General features: G+C 45.8%; 1 long non-coding RNA gene across 1 annotated transcript; it reads right to left on the reverse strand.

The window, feature by feature from the left end:
* Positions 1-3,476: 3,476 nt before the first annotated feature.
* LOC146892229 (uncharacterized) lies at positions 3,477-13,844 on the reverse strand. Its single transcript, XR_015004678.2, has 3 exons — positions 13,681-13,844; positions 6,081-6,218; positions 3,477-4,724 (listed from the first exon to the last, which is right to left on the reverse strand). It is a non-coding gene; the product is annotated as an uncharacterized LOC146892229 (long non-coding RNA).
* Between the last annotated feature and the right edge of the window lie 7,017 nt (positions 13,845-20,861).

The raw sequence follows: 20,861 nt of genomic DNA on the forward strand, positions 1-20,861 counted from the left end.
AGAGAGAGAGAGAGAGAGAGATTTTTAAATTTTATTTGTAGTATCAATATGCAAATTTATTTATTATAAGTTGAATCGCATTGAAATGAAAATGAAAAGGCAATGCTCTCCTTTAATATGGTTCACTAACCTTGTTCACACCAAGTTACTGATGCTCAGTAGGAGCTGGCCAACACCAGTTCTACTCAACCCTTGATGATTATGGAGGATTTAATTATAATTGAAAATGAAAAAAAAAACCCTCACTAAAATCTAATCCAAAAATCAATTTTGCATAGAATTTAATAACAGATGGAAGCTTGAAGTTCTATGTTACCAACTGAAGAATACTAACCTGAAGACAGAGACCTTAGTCTCCAGAGTCAGCCCGCTACCTGGTGGACGCGTCCTGATGTCCAGAGTCAACCCGCTACCTGTGTGGATGCATCCTGACCTCCCCCTCTCAGCTTCATGACAAAGAAGTTGGCCTCATGCTGAGGCATGGTAAATACATTATGAAATAAACAATACCAGCCGTGTGAAACAAAGGCGAGCCAGAGGCGGTGGGCAGTTTCTCCCTCTCTTGTATGTAGGCAAAGGGTTCTGCAACCATAGTTAATAGTTTCTGCATTCTTCCTCTGGGCCTGCTGCAGAGTGGACTTCAGTAGCCGCCCATGAAGCTAGGAAAGCTTAAAAATGCTTTCCCTTCTGCTGAGTTTTCCCTACTTGCTGTGTACACCAGCAGAGGAATCACTGACGGGAGGAAGAGGAGATGCCCGCAGTTCCTGTTCATCTGCCATGCTTGCGGGAGCTCAGGAGCATGGTCCTGTTCTGACATAATGCAAACCTCTCCTACATGGCAAGAAAAAGCTAGCAAATGCTATTTTTGCTTTTCTGATGCGAGAATCCAAGCGCTTTAGAGAGTCAACTTGTTGGCTGCTGTTTTTGTTTGTTTTGTTTTAATGTAGACTGTGATAAAATACGGAGGTTTGTTTGGCATATATGCACTTTAATAAAAAAAAAAAAAGTCCTGAATCAGATTGTCAGGGTGGATGTGAAGCTACGGGTGTAGTCCACATACAGAAATACTTTTCTCCAATGAAAAGCGGAGTTTTTGGTATGCTTAACAGTTAAAGATTCCCCAGCCAGAACCCTTAACTTGGTTCTTCTATTGCAAATAAACACCTCAGTCCCTAGAGTCGTGGCTGCCCCAGAGAAGTCCATGGTGGCTGCGCCTGGCCGTCGTTCTCACACAGGCCAGTAACACCAGTGAAAATGTGACTGAATCCCAGTCCCATGCTGGAGGGAGCCGTGGACTTTTGCTTGCAAACCCAACCTTTCAATTTGAACGAAAGGCTTGAAAAAAACAAGAGTAGTTCTTAAATGCAGTTTGGTCGATCAGGTGAGGGGCTGGCCGATGAGGCTGCAGACAGACCTGAAGGCAGGCTGCCACGCCAGATGTCATGCTGTATGAAGACACACACACGAGGAATACCCTGGCTCAGGGATGGCTGTACTTTTGACAATCTGAAAAAATTGTTTTGCTACCAGGGTGGTGCTTTTGAAGGCCTGGTGTGTATAAGTTTAGTTCTCTGGTGTGAAAATAAACCACCATTACCACAAATGATCTCAACTAAACCCCAAACTGGTAAATTCACTTTCATCTTTTCTTCTTGTAATCCCTGACATAGTACTTTCCAGGAAAAAAAAATTGGCCTTTTCATCCAAACTTTCCTAAAAGTTTTTTTCCCCAATATCTTTCTTTTTCAAGTGGAGGACCATTCACCCACACACCTGTGCGACCAGGCTTATCAGGTGTTTATAAAATTCAAATGCCTATCATGTTGTGCCTTTTGCCTTCAGAGAAAATTTAAGTAGAAATTTTAGAAAATTCACATCTGCTAGTGTTGAAATGCTGGAATTTGGGTGAGCCTATGTTCTAACACCCTCACTTAGTATCCTTGGACACACCAAATCCCAATTCCCCTCTGATACAAATGTTTACTTATTGTTTGGCTCAGGACTTTAGGGTGAACTTGATTTTTCAAGAAATTTAAATATATTTATTATTTTTCAATATTTTTAAAAAGTAAGAATTTTTAAAAGGAGAATTAATACTGCCCTGAGGAAGAGCAAGGCACTGGCCCTTCTCCTCCCTTGTCTTTCTTTCCCCTCCTCGCTCCCTCCCTTCCTTTCTTCTTTCCCTCTGTTCTTTCTTTTTTCTGCCCATATTCATTTGCTGAAAATGGCCTGCAGTTGGGCATAAACAAAAACATCCACTTTGCTTCCTCTTAATAATCCAGGGCCGCCCCAGTCTAATCTCCCACTCATTTCATGCCTGAAGCACAAATGTATTGCTTTGTTTTACGACATGTTTCGTTCCATCTGTTGGATGCCGGGTAAGTCAATATTTATCACATTTATAGATTCTGCATTGCTAGCGACCCCAAGACAACAGGGAAACAAGCCCACCATCCTTTCTTCCTGATTGTAAAGTTTAAAAGTCTTATCTCTGTGATGTTAATTTCACCATTTTCTGCTAAAATACTGAAGTCTGACTCATGTTTAAGTAAATCATAAAAACACTGCATTTTCAAAGTTTTTCATTCCCCAGCCCTCTGTAATTACCGTGGCGTGATTACGGTTTCGCTTTCACTGCCGCTTTCTGTGGAAGCCCCAGGAAAGAGTTACTAAAAATTAAATTTCATGCTTGCGTGTGTTTCTGTGATCTGCTGCGTGTATGATCTCGGAGTGCAAACTTCTCTCAAAATAAATGGATTACCCTTTTTACTACACTGTCTGATGTCTCCTCCACTGATAGCCCGGCTTCCCTGTGATCTCCAACCCACCTCAATCAGAACGACAAGCGTTGAAATGGGGGCCTCACGGTGGCGCCCTCTGCCTTCGCCGGCCCCTTCTGCAGCACCGAGTGGCATTGGCTGCAGGGCAATCCCAGTTCCTCATAGACCCCTCCTTGCAAAAGCCCCCAGGAATCCTAACTCCCACCAACGGAGTCCACTTTAGGAAATGATGGCCTAAAAACCAGGATTTTGAGTTCTCAATGCCTTGGGATGGACAATTTTTGCTTTAAAAAGTTCCGTCTTTATACCTGCCTAAAGGCTGATGGGGAGGAGGTGAATTTGCTATTGGGGATGGGTGATTCTGCTATTAAAAGGAACTTAATATATCTTCCATCTCCTAAAACTGCAAAAAATCTTAGAAGTTTCCGTGGCCCCACACCCATGGAAACCCTGTTGGAGTAGCAGGTTTTCCAAAAGCAAGCACATGGTTTGTGGGCAGATAGCCTCTGATCTTTACTAAAGTGTTCTGTAAATATCATCATTGCTTAGTTTGTGAAAAACTAATGTGTTTCCACTAACAAAACTGTCTCGGGGTGGCTGCTCTCTAGAATAATGCTTGTTTTCCTACTGGGCTTTCTCTTGTTGGCTTTTCTTTTTTTTAAAAAAAAAAAAAGGCAATTAAATTTGTCTAAGGGATTGTACTTTGGGGCTATCCAAGGAATTTTAATCAAGAACCAAGGAGAAAGCCAATTTTGAGTGGGTGTTGGAGCAGGGACAAAGTAGCAGACCTCAAAATTATTAATCAGGTACATTTTCTAATATTGCCTTCCGACTAGAGGCAGATTGTTTTCTTTCTAAAAAAAAAAATCTTCAAGTAAATGCTATAAACAAACAATTTCTTCTGGAATACCAGTTTCTTTCTATATGCCCAAGGTGATACTCATACAGCAGGAGTGTCATTAATTGCTCTTAGTACAGCAATGGTGTTAGTACAACCATAGTGTTAATACAGCAATGGTGTTAGTACAGCCATGGTGTTAGCACGGCAATGGTGTTAGTACAGCCCTGGTGTTAGCACGGCAATGGTGTTAGCACGGCAATGGTGTTAGTACGGTAATGGTGTTAGTACAGCAATGGTGTTAGCTCAGCAATGGTGTTAGTATGGCAATGGTGTTAGTACAGCCCTGGTGTTAGTACAGCCATGGTGTTAGTACGGTAATGGTGTTAGTACGGCAATGGCGTTAGCACGGCAATGGTGTTAGTACGGCAATGGTGTTAGTACGGCAATGGTGCTGCATCTCTTCCCAGAGCTCTCAGCCATCAGGGACTTTCCTTTAACAGAAACACTAGAGCCTGTGCACACGGTAAATTTCAGGTCAGCCAAGGCTACATCGGAGGATTCGGTCTCAAAACGAGAAACAAGAAAAGAAAGAAAAAAAGAGAGGGTCTGAGGACATGGCTCAGTGGTTAAGAGCACTGACTGCTCTTACAAAGACCTGGGGTCGATCCCCAGCACCCACATGGCACCTGCAACCATCTATGATTAGTTCCAGGGATCCAGTTCCCTCTTCTGAATTCTACGGGCTCTGGTGCACAGTCATATGTGTAGGCAAAGCATCCATACACCAAACACATGTAAATGTTTCTAATTTTAAAAATAAGTAAAAGACAGAAAAGAAACACTAGGATGCATTCTTTCAAAAAGGGAGGCTTAAAGGGTTATTAAATTGACAGCGATGAAACTAAGTTTCTAAGGCTGCTGTTACCGTAATGTGACACTTGTTCTTGTAACAGAGCAAAGAAACCAGCCAGGTGCCAGCAAGGGAAGTCGGGCTGTAAAAGGTTCTAAGTGTCAGCACTGTGCTCCTGTGATTCTGAATAACTCCCAGTCACAGCCACGGGTGAGGTTGGTCCAGTTGTCTACCTTTGCACCAGCTCACACGCCTAGAAAACAAATATATATAGTTAGTCAGGCGCCACCGTGGAAGCATACTATGGTACCAGCAGAAAGAAATACAGCAGGCGTGTCATATAAGCAACAGATGCTGTGATGTGTATGGAGCTCCGGATTCTCAACAAGGCAGCTGTGTTCCACAACCACAATATGAACATGTAGCAAAACAGAACAAGGTCAGCACACAGGCCTGCAGAAGCCACCAGTCAAACTCCCAGCTGCACTGAGCATGGCTCTCCAGCTGGAGGAGACTAGTACGCTAGAAAGGAGCCCTGCCCGTCCTTGACTTTGGTGAAGGTCAGTAGGTCACAGAGTTAAATAAAGCTATGAGCATGAACTGATGCCCAATTCCGGTAAGACACAGAATATCTGACCTAAGACTCTTCATTAGTAATTTTCAGGAAAGAACTGTCTTAATCTGATGATATGTTGTATGTTACAGAAGGCTTCCAACAGTAAGAAGCCTAAATAATAGGAAAATGTACATTTTTCTCAGAGGCATAATATATCTATCCCATACGTTAAGAGCTAGGTCATTTTATATAACTATGTATTTTATGCAGCCATTGTTTGGTAGGTTTAAAATATTACACAAAGAAAAATATTTTTAAATTTTTATATAAGAAATACAGTGGGGTATGATGATGCACACCTGTTTTCACAACCCCCAGGAAACTGAGGCAGGAGGATTGCTGTGAGTTAAAGGTCAATCTAGGCTGGAGTGAATTTGAGGAAAGTCTGGACCACATGGTAAGACACTGTCTCACAAAACCAAATATATGTGTGTTTGGATAAATTATAAATCATGCCTTTAAAGTCATCCATCAACAAAAAAAAAAAAAAAAATGGAGGAAACAAAGAGTTCCCGGAAATCACCTTAGAAGTCTAGCTCTAGTCTGTTAGTCCAGATGAGTCGCTGGGCTCAGAAGTTGTTTTCTCTTCTCTGTGCCCTTTGTACCTGAATTGGGCCCCGATACACAGTAAGGGCTCAGTACACACTGACTGAGGGAGTGATTTGTGTGTGTAGTATTAAGTTGATAAAAGGCACTCATTTGGGTCTTGTCAGTTCTCACAGTTTAAGCCGACTGATTGTGATGTCTGCATTTCTCTGCATGTTGACCGCACCTGGCCTTGTTCTCTGTGCCTTGGAAAGCGACTTCCCTAAGGGTAGCCTGAGGTATTCCCTCGAGGGGAGCTATCGTGGTTGATCATCAGGAGACTGAGTTCCTAGCCGCTGTCTTGCCCTTAGGCCTTCCTCCTCACATACTTATTTTTTTTCTGGAAGCAGGAAGTGACCTGTGGGATTAAAGTGCAGTGTGCATGCACAACAGGTGGGTGCCACACACCTTTCAGCCTCAGCTGGACGTGAAGTTTGATAACTGAAGTGTCTGCTGGATTTCTAGGGAAGGATGAAGAATGTATTTCTTTAGAATTCTGTTCTTTCCTGAAATTTCAGCTTCAAATGTGGTCAGTCTCTCTCCCTTCTGTGAAATAGAAAAATATGTAGATTAGGAGCTAAGATATTATTGAAATAATGATTCAAATATAGAAAGGTATAGCCCAGAAAGAAGAAAAAGATGACATCAACATGTACCGCTAAGTATGACTATGACCAGACTTGCATGGAGATCCAAAGCCAAGGCAAATAGGAGGTCTGACCTAGAAGACCCCCAGTGAATCAAGGGAGAGCAGTTTGTGTGCATTGCAAGCACACACTCTCTCACACACACAACCACAATTAATAAAGCAGTGATTAAAAACAGCACATGAATAATAATAATTGCAAGATGGTGAGATTAAAAGCTTACACAGAAATCCACAAGAGCAGTGCCTCCCAGGAGTGGGGTTCATCAGGGGAAGCTCTCTGAAGTAGTGGGGTTTGAGCAGAGCCTGTTAAGTCCAATATTTTATGTGGCTCTTCATCCGACAAACATTGATGTAAGTGCCTTTGTGGGCTGGGTCCTGGCTGAGCCACAGCCTGAGGTGTCAAGATGAACAAAACAAGATCACATTCCTCTCTTCATTCTTTTCAAAATATCTTTTCTTTATTTTTTTTCTTCCTTTCTGCAAGCGTGTGTGGCATACATGGCATTCACCCATGTGTAAATGCATACATGTGCTGCTCATGCGTATGCGTGCAGGCATATGCATGCACATGGGTGCATATGAAGTGGATGCCGGCAGCTGACATCAGGTGTCTTCTCCCACCGAGCTCCATTTTATGTATTAAAGCCAGGTCTCTTGCTGAACCTGAAGTTTGCCATTTTGGGTAGCCTGCTAGTCGGTTTGCCCCAAGGGTTTATTGAGTTCTACCCCCCAGGTGCTGGGATTACAGGCTTTTACATGGATGCTGAGAATCCAAGCTCCAGTCCTCACCCTTGTGAGGCAAGAGCTTTATTCACTGAACCATCTCTCCAATTTTGTGTGCCTTTTGATGTCACATTGGAATTTCTGGTCAAGTGTTTCTGGATCCAGTGATAACAAAGGCAGGGACAATAAAGAGGAGCCGTAGCTAATGTGGGAAGGCTGTTCACAAAGACCTCTTGGGTGCTCTTTGAAACAGGGTCTCAAATAGCCCAGGCTGGCCTGTAACTTCTTACGTAACTGAACACAGCTATGAATTTCTGATTCTCCTGCCTCCACCTCTTAAGTGCTGGGATTGCAGGGGTGTACAACTAAGCCAGGCTGACACAAATTCTGAACCAGAAGGAGTAGTCCTAAGATTTCACTCAGCACACATGGGCTTTCAGCAGCAAGTAGCTCATCCTATTACGTTTCAAAAAAAAAAAAAGCTATGATTTCGTATTTTTCTTCCGGATAGTAACTCTGACCTTTGCAGTTTCTGGGATGCAGCTGTAAATGTTCCCTGAAATTATTATAAATGTCTTCTTTTTTTTCTTTTCATTCATTCGTTCGTTAATTCATTCATTTTTTGAGACAGGATCTCACTAGGTAGCTGTGGCTTTCCTGGAACTCACTCTGTAGACCAGGCTGGCCTTGAACTCACAGAGATCCACCTGCCTCTGCCTCCTGAGCACTGGGACTAAAGGTGTGCGCCACCACACCCATCTGCCATGGATATTTTCCATCTCTAGTTCTTATAGTATTACTTTAAAAGATTTCTAACATTCTTACATTGTTTTCATAGCTTCTGTTTGCTGTTTTCTTTTTCTAATTGTCACATTAAAAAATCAAAGGTGACTGACATCAGCTGTGAAAACTGCCTCCCTCCCCAGCAGGGACATTTTCCTGTCTTTCTAGCTACACTCCCCCCCCCCCCACACCGCATCAGTTACCCTCCTAGCTGTTGCACCCTAACCTTCCTGGTCCTTCATGATTGCATCTACATGCTGCTGTCTCTTAAAGTTCCTTGTCTAGCTCTGCTGTGACATCTACAATGGGTTTTCAAACCTTACCTGATTGTTCCCCCAACCATGCTTTCTTCTCTGCCTGCCTTTTGCAGTATCAAGGCTTCCCAATCACCAGAGGTGTGTGACCACATTTCCCGGGCTTTTTTCCTGCTTCCCCAGCATTCGTTCAGTTTCCTTTGCAGAGTCCCTTCTGCCCCTCACTCCCTCCCCATGAGGGTTGGCCAGAGTTCTGTCCTGTCTTCTCTCGCTATTCCACAGGATTCCTTCCTGGTAAGCCCTCGGAAACATGTCTCTCCAGCCCAGATCCTCAGCTCCATGTGTCCAAAACTGTGTCCATCATTCCCCTATCACTCGACCCTTCTGACTGCCACGTGTGCTTTCTGCATGTAGATGGGACATCCTCGCCCTGCCATCCGTGCAGAAATCGGGGCACTGTTTTTGGGCCCTTCCTCACTCCCCACATTTGATCATCCTGAAGAGGGGACCCACTAATGTTTCTGGAGTGAATGTCCTTTTTCCAACTCACTCACCCTCGTCGGTTCTCTCGATTTCCAATACTCTAGCTTGGCAAATATTCATAATAACCTTTTTCTCCAAGGGAAAAAAAAATGAATGCTTAGTTAATGAATGCTTAGTTACAGGTGGGTGACACTTGCTGCCACCAGGATCTGAAAGCAGGAAGTTCTGCTCTGGACCCTCCCCAGCACCCTGGTGCTGGGTATTGAAGCCAGAACCTTTGTACATGCTAGGAGACTGAGCTACATCCTCAGCTCTCATTTTACTTTGTCTTCTGGGACAGTGTGCTGGATGACTTTAGACTCAAGCTGATGCCATCTGAGAGGAGGGAGCCTCAGTTAAGAAAACGCCTCCGTATTCAAGATCAAGCTGTAGGCAAGTCTGTAGAACATGTTCCTAATTAGTAATAAATGGGGAGGGCCCAGCCCATTGTGCATGGCTTCATCTAAGAGCAGGTGGTCCTGGGCTCTATAAGAAAGCAGATTGAGAAAGCCATGGAGAGCAAGCCAGTAAGCAGCACCCCTCCATGGCCTCTGCATCAGCTCCTGCCTCCAGAATCCTACCGTGTTTGAATTCCTGTCCTGTCTTCCTTTGACAATGAACTGTGATGTGGAAGCATAAGGGAAATAAACTGTTTCCTCCCAACAATAGAAACCCTGATTAAGAAAGACAGGGTCTAACTAAGTTACCCAGGCTTGCCTTGAACCTGCGCTCTCCTGTTTCAGCCTCCCAAATGACTAGGCTTACAGGCTTACCCCAGAAGCCCCAGCTTAGGATCCTTGTGTTTAAGCACCAATTCTATTGCTTATGTGTTTCGGAAGAAGCAATGGACAACTAGCCTGTATAGTCTTTTCTTTGCTATTGAAAAGTGTGGTCCAAAGACTGACACACACCACACCACGTGTGGCCCTGCTGGAAATGCTGGCTCTTAAGGCCACCCAGGCCTACCCAGCACAATTTGCATTTCACTGTGTGTCCAGGGGATGCTTGCACCCAGCTGCTGAGGGGAGGTGTGTGTATGCGATCAAAGTGTTTGTCTTCATGGCCCCATTCTTTCATTGAATAGCTTTATCTGTGGTTCACAGTGAGACTTTTTTTGTGGAAGACAGAAGCACTTCTAACAGCAACATATCTTTCCCACTCAGATCAAGAAAGCCGTCGGGACGCACGACAAGTGGGGAGCTGGGGTCACAGCTGTGTGACCTGAAGAATATCTACTCCCTCTGGGGTGCCTTGGTCATACACTACTCTGTCTCCTGTCAGCAATGACAGAAACATACAGATACAAATAAAGACACTTCTGAAAGGGGTGGGGAGCCTAGAGGGAGACGCAGTCCCTCTTCAGGTTCATGACACCGGTTGCCACCTGAGTCACACTCGTTTGCAGTCATACAAAGCAGAGGTAGAGGAAAACTGAGGCTTGGGTGCCTGGTGCATTGGCAATAGATGCAGGCACAAACCCAAGAATCCCTGGGTCTATGGCCTGGCCTTCGCACTGGGACCACACACATGAAATCATCTTTTGTGTTGATTGCTGAGTTCCCCTTCACAAAGATTGTATCCTGGGAACCCTTGTCTCCAGCTCTGAGGCCAGGCGTGTAGAGGCAGATTGTGAATGCCCCCTCATCTGCATGAGCAGGGGAAGATCTGCTTTCTACATTCGCTGTGACCTACAGCTACAGTCTGCAGGACTCTTCCTTGAAGCTTCAGAACTCGATCCAAAGATCACTGTTGTCTTACAGTTTAATATGAGAAAATCCGTCTCTTGCCTTCACAATTAACACTGAAATGCTAAGTGGTAATATTGATGAGACTGGAGGAAATGTGAATAAATCTCTCTCTCTCTCTCTCTCTCTCTCTCTCTCTCTCTCTCTCTCTCTCTCTCAAGGCAGGCTTAGTGAGATCTGTACCAGTGAATCCAATCCCATTAAAATGACTTGTAAAAAAGTGAGGTTTGCACGCTGTTAAGCCGTTTCTGCATGGCGGCAGCATCTCTGCATGCGGCATGTATGCGTGCGATGCTTCCGTTCCAAATCGAATCTGTGCAAAGATGGTCTTCAGATCTGCCGTCTTCTCTTAGGGGTCTTCCAAGAGAAACACCCACCAGCTCAATCTCTTCCTGAAGACGAGACCCTGGAGCCTTCAGATGCGGCAGGAGGAGAAGTTGAATTGAGCACAGTTTCAGAAATACCTGTGACTAGGGGATTCCACGCTACAGAAAATGGTCCCCAGAAGCAGGAGGCTGACATCCCTCGCCAGAACAAAGGTAAGATTTACTTTTTTGATGGCTGTGAATTTTTTCTGTCTCATAAGAAAGGAATTTAAAGAGCTTCGATTCTTAAGGAAGTCAGAAGCAGGCAACTGAAGGTGGGCTTGGGCTGCCCTGATCTACCCTGCTCACCGCAACCACACACTAGGCCTCAGGCCATACCTTCCAAACCCTCATCTGCCCGCTGAAGTGGCAGACTTCTTTCAACTTTGACCCAAATGGTGTTTGAACGTTCATCTCAAGGAAGCAGTTTTGAACATTAAGCCACTTCAAGACTTGAAAAACCCCTGGATATATGAGCTGTTCTCAGGCAAGGATCCTAATACCCTGGTCTTTGACCAGCCAATAAAGTAGACACTGTGTGTCCCAATCTCAGAGGTGCTAATGTTAGATGTGGTTCGTCACCAGCAGGAGGCATTTCTGCCTGACCCATTTTAATAGATTAAAAAAAAAGCTGTCTGAGAAGAAGATAAGGGGCCGGTTCCTTTAACTTTTCAAGTTCTTTTATATGGGAGAAAGTAAGACTATAGCTTAAGAAGGCATAAGTGAAATTAGAAAAACAACAGCAAAAAACCAGAGCGTTTTAGGGTAAGTTATGCTCATATTATAGAAAGCCAAAGTCATACCTTAGGTTGTCAGGGTGGTTTTGCAGGTAAAGGTCCTAGCCACAAAGCCTGGGGACCTAAGTTTAAATCCCAGGACCCACATGGTGGGAGAAGCGAACTGACTCCCTCAAATTGTTCTCTGACCTTCACATATACACATGGAAAACATATGCTTACCCCCACATAAACAAAAGTAAGAAAAAAAATTATAATATCTCACAGTGTCTTTAGGAAACATGGCGTTACAAACAATGGCTATTTGAATAGACAATCCTCTCTATTCCTGACTAAATTTATGGAGGATTTGCCTTTAGGCCACAAGCAGACCCAGATGAGGATATGCCTCAAAGAGACCATCTGAGGGGCAGAGTGAGTCTGAGGGGATTAACAGCAGAATAAAACCCAGATTAAATCAAATAACCAAAGAGAAATTAGTAGCGCTAGAAAGGTTTTCCTGTCTGCCTCAGAGAAACGCCTACCTCAGTGTACTCAGAGAGGAGGGGCACCTGGCAGCTGTCAGTCAAAGCCCCAAACTAACTTTGATTTCTATTTGGAGCACCCATGGCTTGCTCCTTTAAAAAAGTAATTTATACTAGCTTTATTTTTCCTGTCAGTTAAAGTAACGGAGGCTGCCAAAACACTGTCACTTCTTCTAAGTGATTGCTGCCCTCCTTCCCAGGGCTGTCATAAGTGTCTCAAGTGCGTTTGTCTTTGGAATGTTGCTCCTTTATTGCCTTTTGTGGGTCCTGTCTTACTCTGGCGTTTTTACTGCGGTAGACATATTGCTATATTACAGCAGGCCAAAGGTCATTCACACAGCCATCAATTCGAAGAATGATTTTTTTTTTTTTTGGTTAATAAAACTAACTTTCTTAGCTGAGGGCTGCTTGCTGTGAGGAGGGTATATATTTGCCAGATCATAGTTTTCTTGGAAGTGATGGAATGCCAACCATCAAGTTATAATGACTTGTCAAAAACCAAATTTCCCGGGGCTTGGAGAGATGGCTCAGCAGTTAAGAACTCACACTGCTAATCCTGATGATCCAAATTTGGTTCCCAGCATTCGTGTCAGGTGGCTCACAGCCATTCACAGTACCAAGTCCAGGGGCTCCGGTGTGTCTGGCCTCTGAAGTTACCTGCACTTCCATGTACAAACCTGCACTTTCGTGGCGGTGAAGCCACCTGAGCTTCCACATACAAGGCCACCCACAGAGACACGCATGCACATTTTTAAAAATTAAAGCTTTAAAAGAAATAAAGAAGCCCCACTAAATCTTCCTTGGAGTCACATGGGCTTTGAGGATGACGAGAAGGTCCCATTATGTGATGAAGTGGCAAGGTGGAGCAATCGCAAATTTAAGCACTCGTGGCAAGTGTCACCTTCCTCTGGCCTCACAAAGCCCCCAAGTCAGGGGAAACAGAGATGTGTGCTGCCTAAGGCCAGGGTTTCCAGGGTGGGTAGTGGGCAAGGGGAAACCGCCAGCCATCCGCAGTATTCATTGACAAGTTCATTCCTGTTTTTCTCAGCTGGGGTTTTGTAAACACAAGATGGGCAGGACGACAGTACACACCTCCTTGGTTTATGTGGAGAAAGAAAGGCGCACACATCACCCACTCTCTAACCGTGTGCACTGACAAGCAGCCCCGTCCCCCTGGGCTTGGAACAACCCAGCCACTCTCACTGAGGCTGTTGCCCACTGTGGGTTTGTCGAGTGAATGGCAGTCAGCTCGAGGTGGTCACTTAGGAAGCCAGGGGACAGATAGTGCAGTTACCATGCAGGTGACATACAGGGAGGGAAGAGCTCTGAGGATTTCACGCGGCAAGTAATGACCAACTCAGAAATGACCCATGGACTTCTCAGCAAACTCACTGGCCAAAATGAGACATAGGACCCCACTTCCCTACAAAAGGCCACGAAGGCGTGGGCTGGAAATATTTGGTGATTACCAACAATGATGGCCACAAAATGTTTTCTGTGCACATCTGTGGGTGTGCAGGGTTTGTGAAAGGGAGAGAGCAAGGGAAAGGAAGAGATGGAGTCAGAGACAGACCTGATCTCTTTCTGTAGGTGGATCAGAGAGACTTGCTCAGCGTAGTCTCCACATAAAGCAGGACCGTCAAGTTTTTACGGGGACTCCACCCCACCCAGTGCCCAGGCAGTGGGAGTAAAGGGAGGGGACCTACCCAACGGTGAGCTCTCCTTTGTTCTCTCAGTCCATGCAGTCCACACGAAACAACTGTCAAGAAAGAGAATATTCTGCACGGGTGACAAGATCCGTCGGTCAAATGCCACCCAGAGAGTAGCTTTTGAGGAACTAGGGCACTCTGCTGCGGGCAGGGTTGGGTCAGAACATACACTGGTGTGACCCTGGATCAGAAGTCATCTTTGCTCTCGGATACTCATGTGTAGAGATAAGCTTAAACTTGGTGTGGGTGTGAGTCACACATAACAGATCACATTCTAACTCCAACTCCAGAAGGGCATCACAAAGCCCTGTCTAGCACAGACAGACCCAGTGATGTTTTCAGTTCATTATTGACATCAGGGAAGACAGATGCTCCTGGCCCTCTATAGAAAGTGCAACATTCCTCTCAGTTCCATTAATAAAGTAAAGCTCAGAGATGGAATTTTCCAGGTGAACTCTGCCCTGGTCATGTGGTGAACTACACAGCGCAAGAAAAATACCAAGGGCACCGGGGCACCTGCCTCACCAGCAGACCCAGAAGCTCTGAGCTTTCCAGGCGTCCCTGGACTCAGGATCATGGGTCAAAGTTGCATTCCTGACCCAGCTGGTGGGTTGGAACCAGTTAGGGGAGACTCCTGCTGATTGGCAATGGCGCCAACTAATGACCTAGTCCTGCTGTGGTCTGAACCAGTGAGTGTCTCCCAACACAACCATATCCCCAGCTGAACCTGGGGGCCTCCTGAAACTAGATATTCAGCAGGAAGCCTTGGGCTGGGAGTTAGCGAGACCCAGGTTCTGAACCCAAGCAAGCTGTGCTGCTGACTGGCCTCATTCCACCTGCACACTCTTTTCTGGGCTGTTTCTCTTCGTATGAAATGTTGCATTTGAATTAGCTGGGGCTTTTCAAACTTTGTTTTCCCACCTTCATTACTAAATGAAACCTGGCCACCCTGAGTTCGCAGAGTTGTGAGACACAAGCCCTATCCCTCCCCCAGGGCCTTCAGTGCTTTCACACCTCCTTTGTTTCTCTTTGAGACCTCTGGTGCCTTGAACACTTAGGAAGCCTCATTATTTCACACGGTGCTCGCACACGCACGTTTCTGCTATCAGAGGGTGTGCTCTCAGGTCCACTGCACCCTTCTCTGTGAGGCACAGCCCCCCTGGCTGCCCCACCTTGCAGAATTTCCAGGAGCAGGCTGAAGAGTTACAGACTCTCTGCCTTCCTCAGAGACCTCTGGATAGGGCAGGTTGAGAACAGGTGTCTTAACTTTAAAAGACCTTGGGGTAGGGGACATGTGTGGCTCAAGTCTTTAATCCTGGCACTTGGAAAGCAGAGGCAGGGGGATCTCTGTGAGTTTGAGGTCAGCCTGGTCTACACTGAGAGTTCCAGGATAGCCAGGACTACAAAGCAATGCCGGATAGGGAGGAGTGTAGATGATAGTCCGGGGACTCAGAGTCTTGAGGAGACACCCCTAGTGGGGTGCACATCCATGACAGTCTACATCAGGAGTCCCACAGTTCTGCACGGAGCAGACTGAAAGTAGGGAGAAACAGACAGAATTCTGTGTAATGGGCACCTGGCTGGCTCCAGCAATTTGTGCTGAGGAGCCAAAACTACTGCCTCCATTTTAGGTCTTGACATCCTCTCTGCTCTGCCTCCCTTCTGGAAGCATCCTGATACACAGATGGAGTCAGCTGCCTACAGCTTAGGTTTTCTTGTCTGGGGTTTGCTTATTTTTAACCCTTTGTAGACATGCTGCAGTCAGCGATTTGAGCGTGTTATCTTAAAGCTCTCAGGGGGTGCAGGACTCTGCCTTGCCCTAACAGCGCTAGATAAGGAAACCATTTCCCAGGTGAGAAATGAACAAAGTTCCCACAAAGTTGGAATCCATGGCTCACGTATGCCTGACTGTCATGCATACTGGTGCATGGACGCATGTGTCACTGCCTCATCTGGCCCCTCTTTTCTCTTCTCTCTGTCACCCCAGTTTAATCACCGTGGGAGCAAAAACAGCTCAAGGAAAACAGAAAAAGAAATGGAGTTTCTTTTTCATTGGTGCTTCTGTGTTTTCTTCAGCCAAGTCTCTCCGGGTTTAAGTTGGCCCAGGGCAAAGCAAACAAATGAACTAGGAAAAAAAGATGCCCTTCTTGTTTTTGGAATTATGAGGCCTTATTGAGTTCTTCATTTTTCTTGTAAAATATTTTTCTTACATCTATTTGGTGTGTGTTGGGGGGGGGGGGTTGCACAGTGTGCACGCTAGTAGAGATAAGGGGACAATGTTCAGGAGTCTGTGGGTCCAGAGGATCAGCCCTAGGCTTGGTGGTGATGGCCTTCCCATGTGAGTCAGCCACCTTGCCAGTCTGCCCGCTATCCATTTGAGCAGACATGATAAGTGAGTAGAGTTCGCTTTCCTCTTAGCTGCAGAATTAAAAGCTTTTGTGAGCCACAGAATGGGGTAGGGACTGGAATGGGAGCTGGGGTAACCTGTGCTGAGTGGACCCCATCTAACTGGAGTAACTTCCCCTCCTTCTAGTGGAGTGCAGGCCAAATCCAGACCTTTGGCTTTTTCTAAGAAGTAGAGACTTCTTTTTAATACAAGTCAATTAATTTTAAATTTTGGCAAAACTATAACAAGAAAAGCTAAGAAAAATGACAACTACCATGGGGTTACCAGATCAGCAGGCAAGCAGGACATCTTGTAAAATTGGAATTTCAAGTAAAGAGTGGGTGGGGTTTAGTATATCTCAACTATCGTATGAGGCACATATTAAAATACAATTTGTTGCTCATCTGCGTTGTGGTTTGAATGAAAATGGACTCCATAGGCTCATAGGGAGTGTCACTGTTAGGACATATGACCTTGTTGGAGTAGGTGTGACTTTGTTGAAGGCAGTGTGTTACTGGGGTGGGCTTTGAGGCTTCGGGTGTTCAAGTCAGGCCCAGTGGCTCACTCTCTCTTCCTGCTGCCTGCTGATCCAGATGTAGAACACTCCGCTACCTCTCCAGCACCATGTCTGCCTGTGTGCCATCATGTCCCCTCATGACAATAATGGGCTAAGCCTCTGAACAGTAAGCCAGCCCCAATTAGATGTTTCCGTTTATACGAGTTTCTGTGATCATACTGTTCATTCAAAGCAATAAACCTTGACTAAGACGATGTGAAATTTGAATGTAACTGACAATCCGAGGTGAAACCGTGCCTGTGGATCGCACTAGCGCATGAGGTGCCAGCTTGCCACCTCCGCTTCCCATACACACTTCTACACCGTATCTGAAAAGTTCAGTGCGGTTTCCATGTCCAGTCTCTATTTGTGGAACACATGCACTCTGTGTGCCAGGCTTCCACAGTGTATTCTAGAGTGTGGTACAGGTGGTGAGCGTTTCCACACTCTCTGGGGTGGAGCGTACATTAGTATGCTCTCTAATTTTCTGGTAACTTGACAGAAGCTAGAGTGATCTGAGAGGAGGGACCCCCAATTGAGAAAATGCCCCCATAAGACCAGGCTGTAGGCAAGCTTAAGAGCATCTTAATACATGATTGGTGCGGGAGGGTTCAGATCACTGGGCAGTGTCAGCCCTGGGCTGGTGGTTCTGGGTTCTGGATGAAAGCAAACTGAGCAAGCCATCGGGAACAACCCAGTGAGAATTTGTCCCTCCATGGCCTCTGCATCAGCTCCTGACTCCAGGTTCCTGCTTTGAGTTTCTGACCGGCTGTCCTTCACTGACTTCCCCAACTTGCTTTTGGACACAGTGTTTCTTTCCAGCAATGGAATCGCTGACTGAGACCGCTGGTGTTGCCACACTGTCTGAGGAACACTGCTTTCTGTAAGAAATAGTTTGTGTCCTCTTAATTGTGCTGAAATGAAATTCAGAGATACCATAGTTCAACGTTCAAAAAAAAAATTAACCGAAGGCCCTAATTATAAGAAATAAAGATGTGGAAGACTTGCTTTGTTTTTAATTATGTGTTTGTGTCTCTGTGTGGGTGCGTACACGTGAGCAGAATGTGGATACTGGCAGAGAGCAGAAGAGACTGAGATCCTCGGGAGCTAAAGCCACAGGTGGTTGTGAGCTGCCTGATGTGGGTGCTAGGAACCAAATCCAGGTCCTCTGGAAGAGCAGCAAGTGCTTTCAACTGCTAAAGCCATCTCTCCAGCCCAAAAAATGTGAATAATAAATAAATAAATAAATAAATAAATAAATAAAAGCAATGTGCAGTGCTTGATTGTGCTACGTCGGTGTCTGTAGGATACCCGGCAGCTGGTGGGCTGGGTGGAGCCGTAGACACCACAGAGCACCGCACTTCCCTGTGCTCCAGCTGCTTCATCCTCATACTACCCCACAGTCTTCATGATGACCCAAAATAACAGCCCCATACATACTTCCAAATGAGCCCCGGAGGGAATGCTGGCGAGACCAGGGCTGTTAGCGAAAGGGTCAGAGCAGCACGTAGTGACGGGGAAGTAGCGGGGGGTAGCTGAGCTAGAAACCCAGGTCAGTATTGCTGCTTTATTCTAAGGAAAACTGGATGGGAACTAGTTGAGACTAAGGAGGCCTTACATGGGAAAGACGAGACAGGCGAGAATTTATTCTGGAATAAATGGATTCTGTTTATCCTAGACTTCTGCAGGAGTTCCAAGAGGAGCCGCATGGTGTTGGTAGGCGGTATGGCCAGAGGTGGAAGCCTGAAGACAAGGAAGCATCATCTGTGTTGATGGGTGTCACTCAAATGAAGACCCTATAAGAGGGAACAGGGCCCATGGACACAACCCTGAAAACAGTCTCTGAAAAGACTCAGTCTTGTATCATGAATGAATGAAGCAACTTGCAGGCGAGCGGGAAAAACCAAAGGAAGTGGTGTGGCGGAAAGCAAGAGAGGAGAGGAGAACGGACCTAAGACCACAAAGAGTTCCGCTGACACAGTGGACGTGGGAAAGGGGAGCGTGAGATTTCTAATGACTGCGTAGCTGCAGACGGAGCACGGTGCTGGGTGTCAAAGCCTCCTTAGCGTTGATGAGGAAAGACATGCATAGCCTTCCTCTCCCTTGTGTGGAGCTGGACCTGAAGCCTGCCTGGTGCTCCACATACATGCTCTACCCGGAGGAGTCGCTCTTGTTTCGGTTTTGCTTGTTTGTTTGAAACAGTGTTTTGTTACATAGCTTCGGCTGGTCTAGACTCATTTTGTAGCCCAGTCTTAAAGCCTTGATTTTCTTGTCTCTGCCTCCTAAGTACTAGGATTATAGGTGTTGACAACTATATCCAACTCCTAGGGACATTCTTAATGGTTTTGTCACCCCCCCCCAATACTGCGGGAGCTCCTTTCACCCTTCAGCCAACAGACTATAAGATACCAGCCCACTTAGGTGTGGTCTCTTTTGCTTTAAAAGGTAGCAGTAGCCCTTCTCTCTCTCTCTCTCTCTCTCTCTCTCTCTCTCTCTCTCTCTCTCTCTCTTTCTCTCTCTCTCTTGCTTCCAGCTTCTGGCTGCTAGGCTTCGTTCCTGGTCCTGCAGAGGGCTGTTGTCTGGGTCAGTGATCTGTAAGTTTTTCCCCCTTAAATAAATAACCCTTTTATTAATCATAACTCCAAACTGGTGTGGGATTCTTCGGTGAGTTACACCTTCACTGCGAGTTCATACTTTCTCCGGAATTATTCTTCATCTCGTCACGTCCACTGCTTTTAGCTGTTTCCCAGCCTTGTCCTCTTCCCAGGACCCACGTGGGTCCCGATGGCACCCATTCTCCCTACAGTCCGTACTCAGCACACACGCCACAGATAGCTTAGGATTCTCTTCAACTCAAAGCTCTGTAGATAGAAAGCCCCTCAGACATCCATGATTTGGCCCTGTGCTACTTCCTGACTTAATCTCCCTATGCTACGCTGGCCTTCTGCTCTGCAAGGTGTTCTGGAGTGCTTCTCCTTGGCGCCTGTGTGTTGGTTGTTGGCTCTGCCTTCCCAAACTCTCTTTCTGTCTCACCCGCCTCTGTTCTCCTGTCACTGTGAGTCACGTTCTTAGTGAAGTCTTCTGGCTGCCTGACAACTCACATTCCTAATCCTCCTCATATGTGTTATTTTTTTTTCCTTAAACTTTATCATCAGTCAGTAGACCAGATGATTTCATACACATGTGTGTATAAATAAATAAAACCCTTGGAATAGTTTATAGACTACTTGATAAAGATGTCACCTGGTGAAATTAGAAAATCTCTGTGATGTTAACCTACGCTCAGATACACCTTGTGGTTGAGACATCATGCAGGTTCCCAACAAGCCTATAAGGATCTGTGTAAGTTAATAGTGTGTGTTATGGAGTGACTGTTCAATTACAAAAATTCCTAGGCCCCAAATGTCATGGTATTTGGGAGTGTTTCTTTGGGAGATGATTAATGTTAGATGACATCATTAGGATGAGTTCCTTATGATAGGACAGGTGCCTTATATAACGAGGAAGGGACCAGAGTTCTCTCACCCTGTGTGTGTGTGTGCACCACGGAAGGCAGGTGGTGATGATGACGGTCTTAGTTAGTGTTTTTATTGCTGTGAGAAGACACTATGACCATGGCTGTTCTTACAGAGTAAACATTTAATTGAGGTGGTGACTTGCGGTTTCAGTCCCTTATCATCGTGACGGGAAGCACAGCAGACGGGAAGCACATGGTGCTGCCTGCATCTTGACCAGAAGGCAGCTGGAAGCCCGCCCCTCCCCACAGTGACGCACTTCCTCCAACAAGGCTGCACCTCCTAAAAGTGCCACTCCCTTTGGGGGCCATTTTCTTTCAGACCAGCACAATGTCACAGTGTCTTCTTGTCACTTCCTGTGGCTGTGATAAAATACCCTGACAAAAACAACTTTGGGGAGAAAGGGCTTCTTTCAGCTCCCTGTCAGGGTTCAGTCGTTCATCTCAGGGACGTTACTGTGGAGGAACCTGAAGCATCAGTCACATTACATCCACAGTCAAGAGCGAGCATAGCAAATTAATGCATACACCTCACCTCCTGTTCATCCAGGAACCAAACCCAGGGGATGGGGCAGCCCACTTTTGCATCAACAAATAGAATCAAGACAATCCCCCCTACAGACACGCCCACAGGCAAGTTCGACTGGACAATCTCTTCATGAGACTCTGTTCTAGCTTATGTCAACATGACAATTTAAGCTATGGCACATGTCCTCTCCAGA

Source organism: Myodes glareolus, chromosome 12 (assembly GCF_982192425.1).
Source record: "Myodes glareolus chromosome 12, mMyoGla1.1, whole genome shotgun sequence".
NCBI lineage: Eukaryota > Metazoa > Chordata > Mammalia > Rodentia > Cricetidae > Myodes > Myodes glareolus.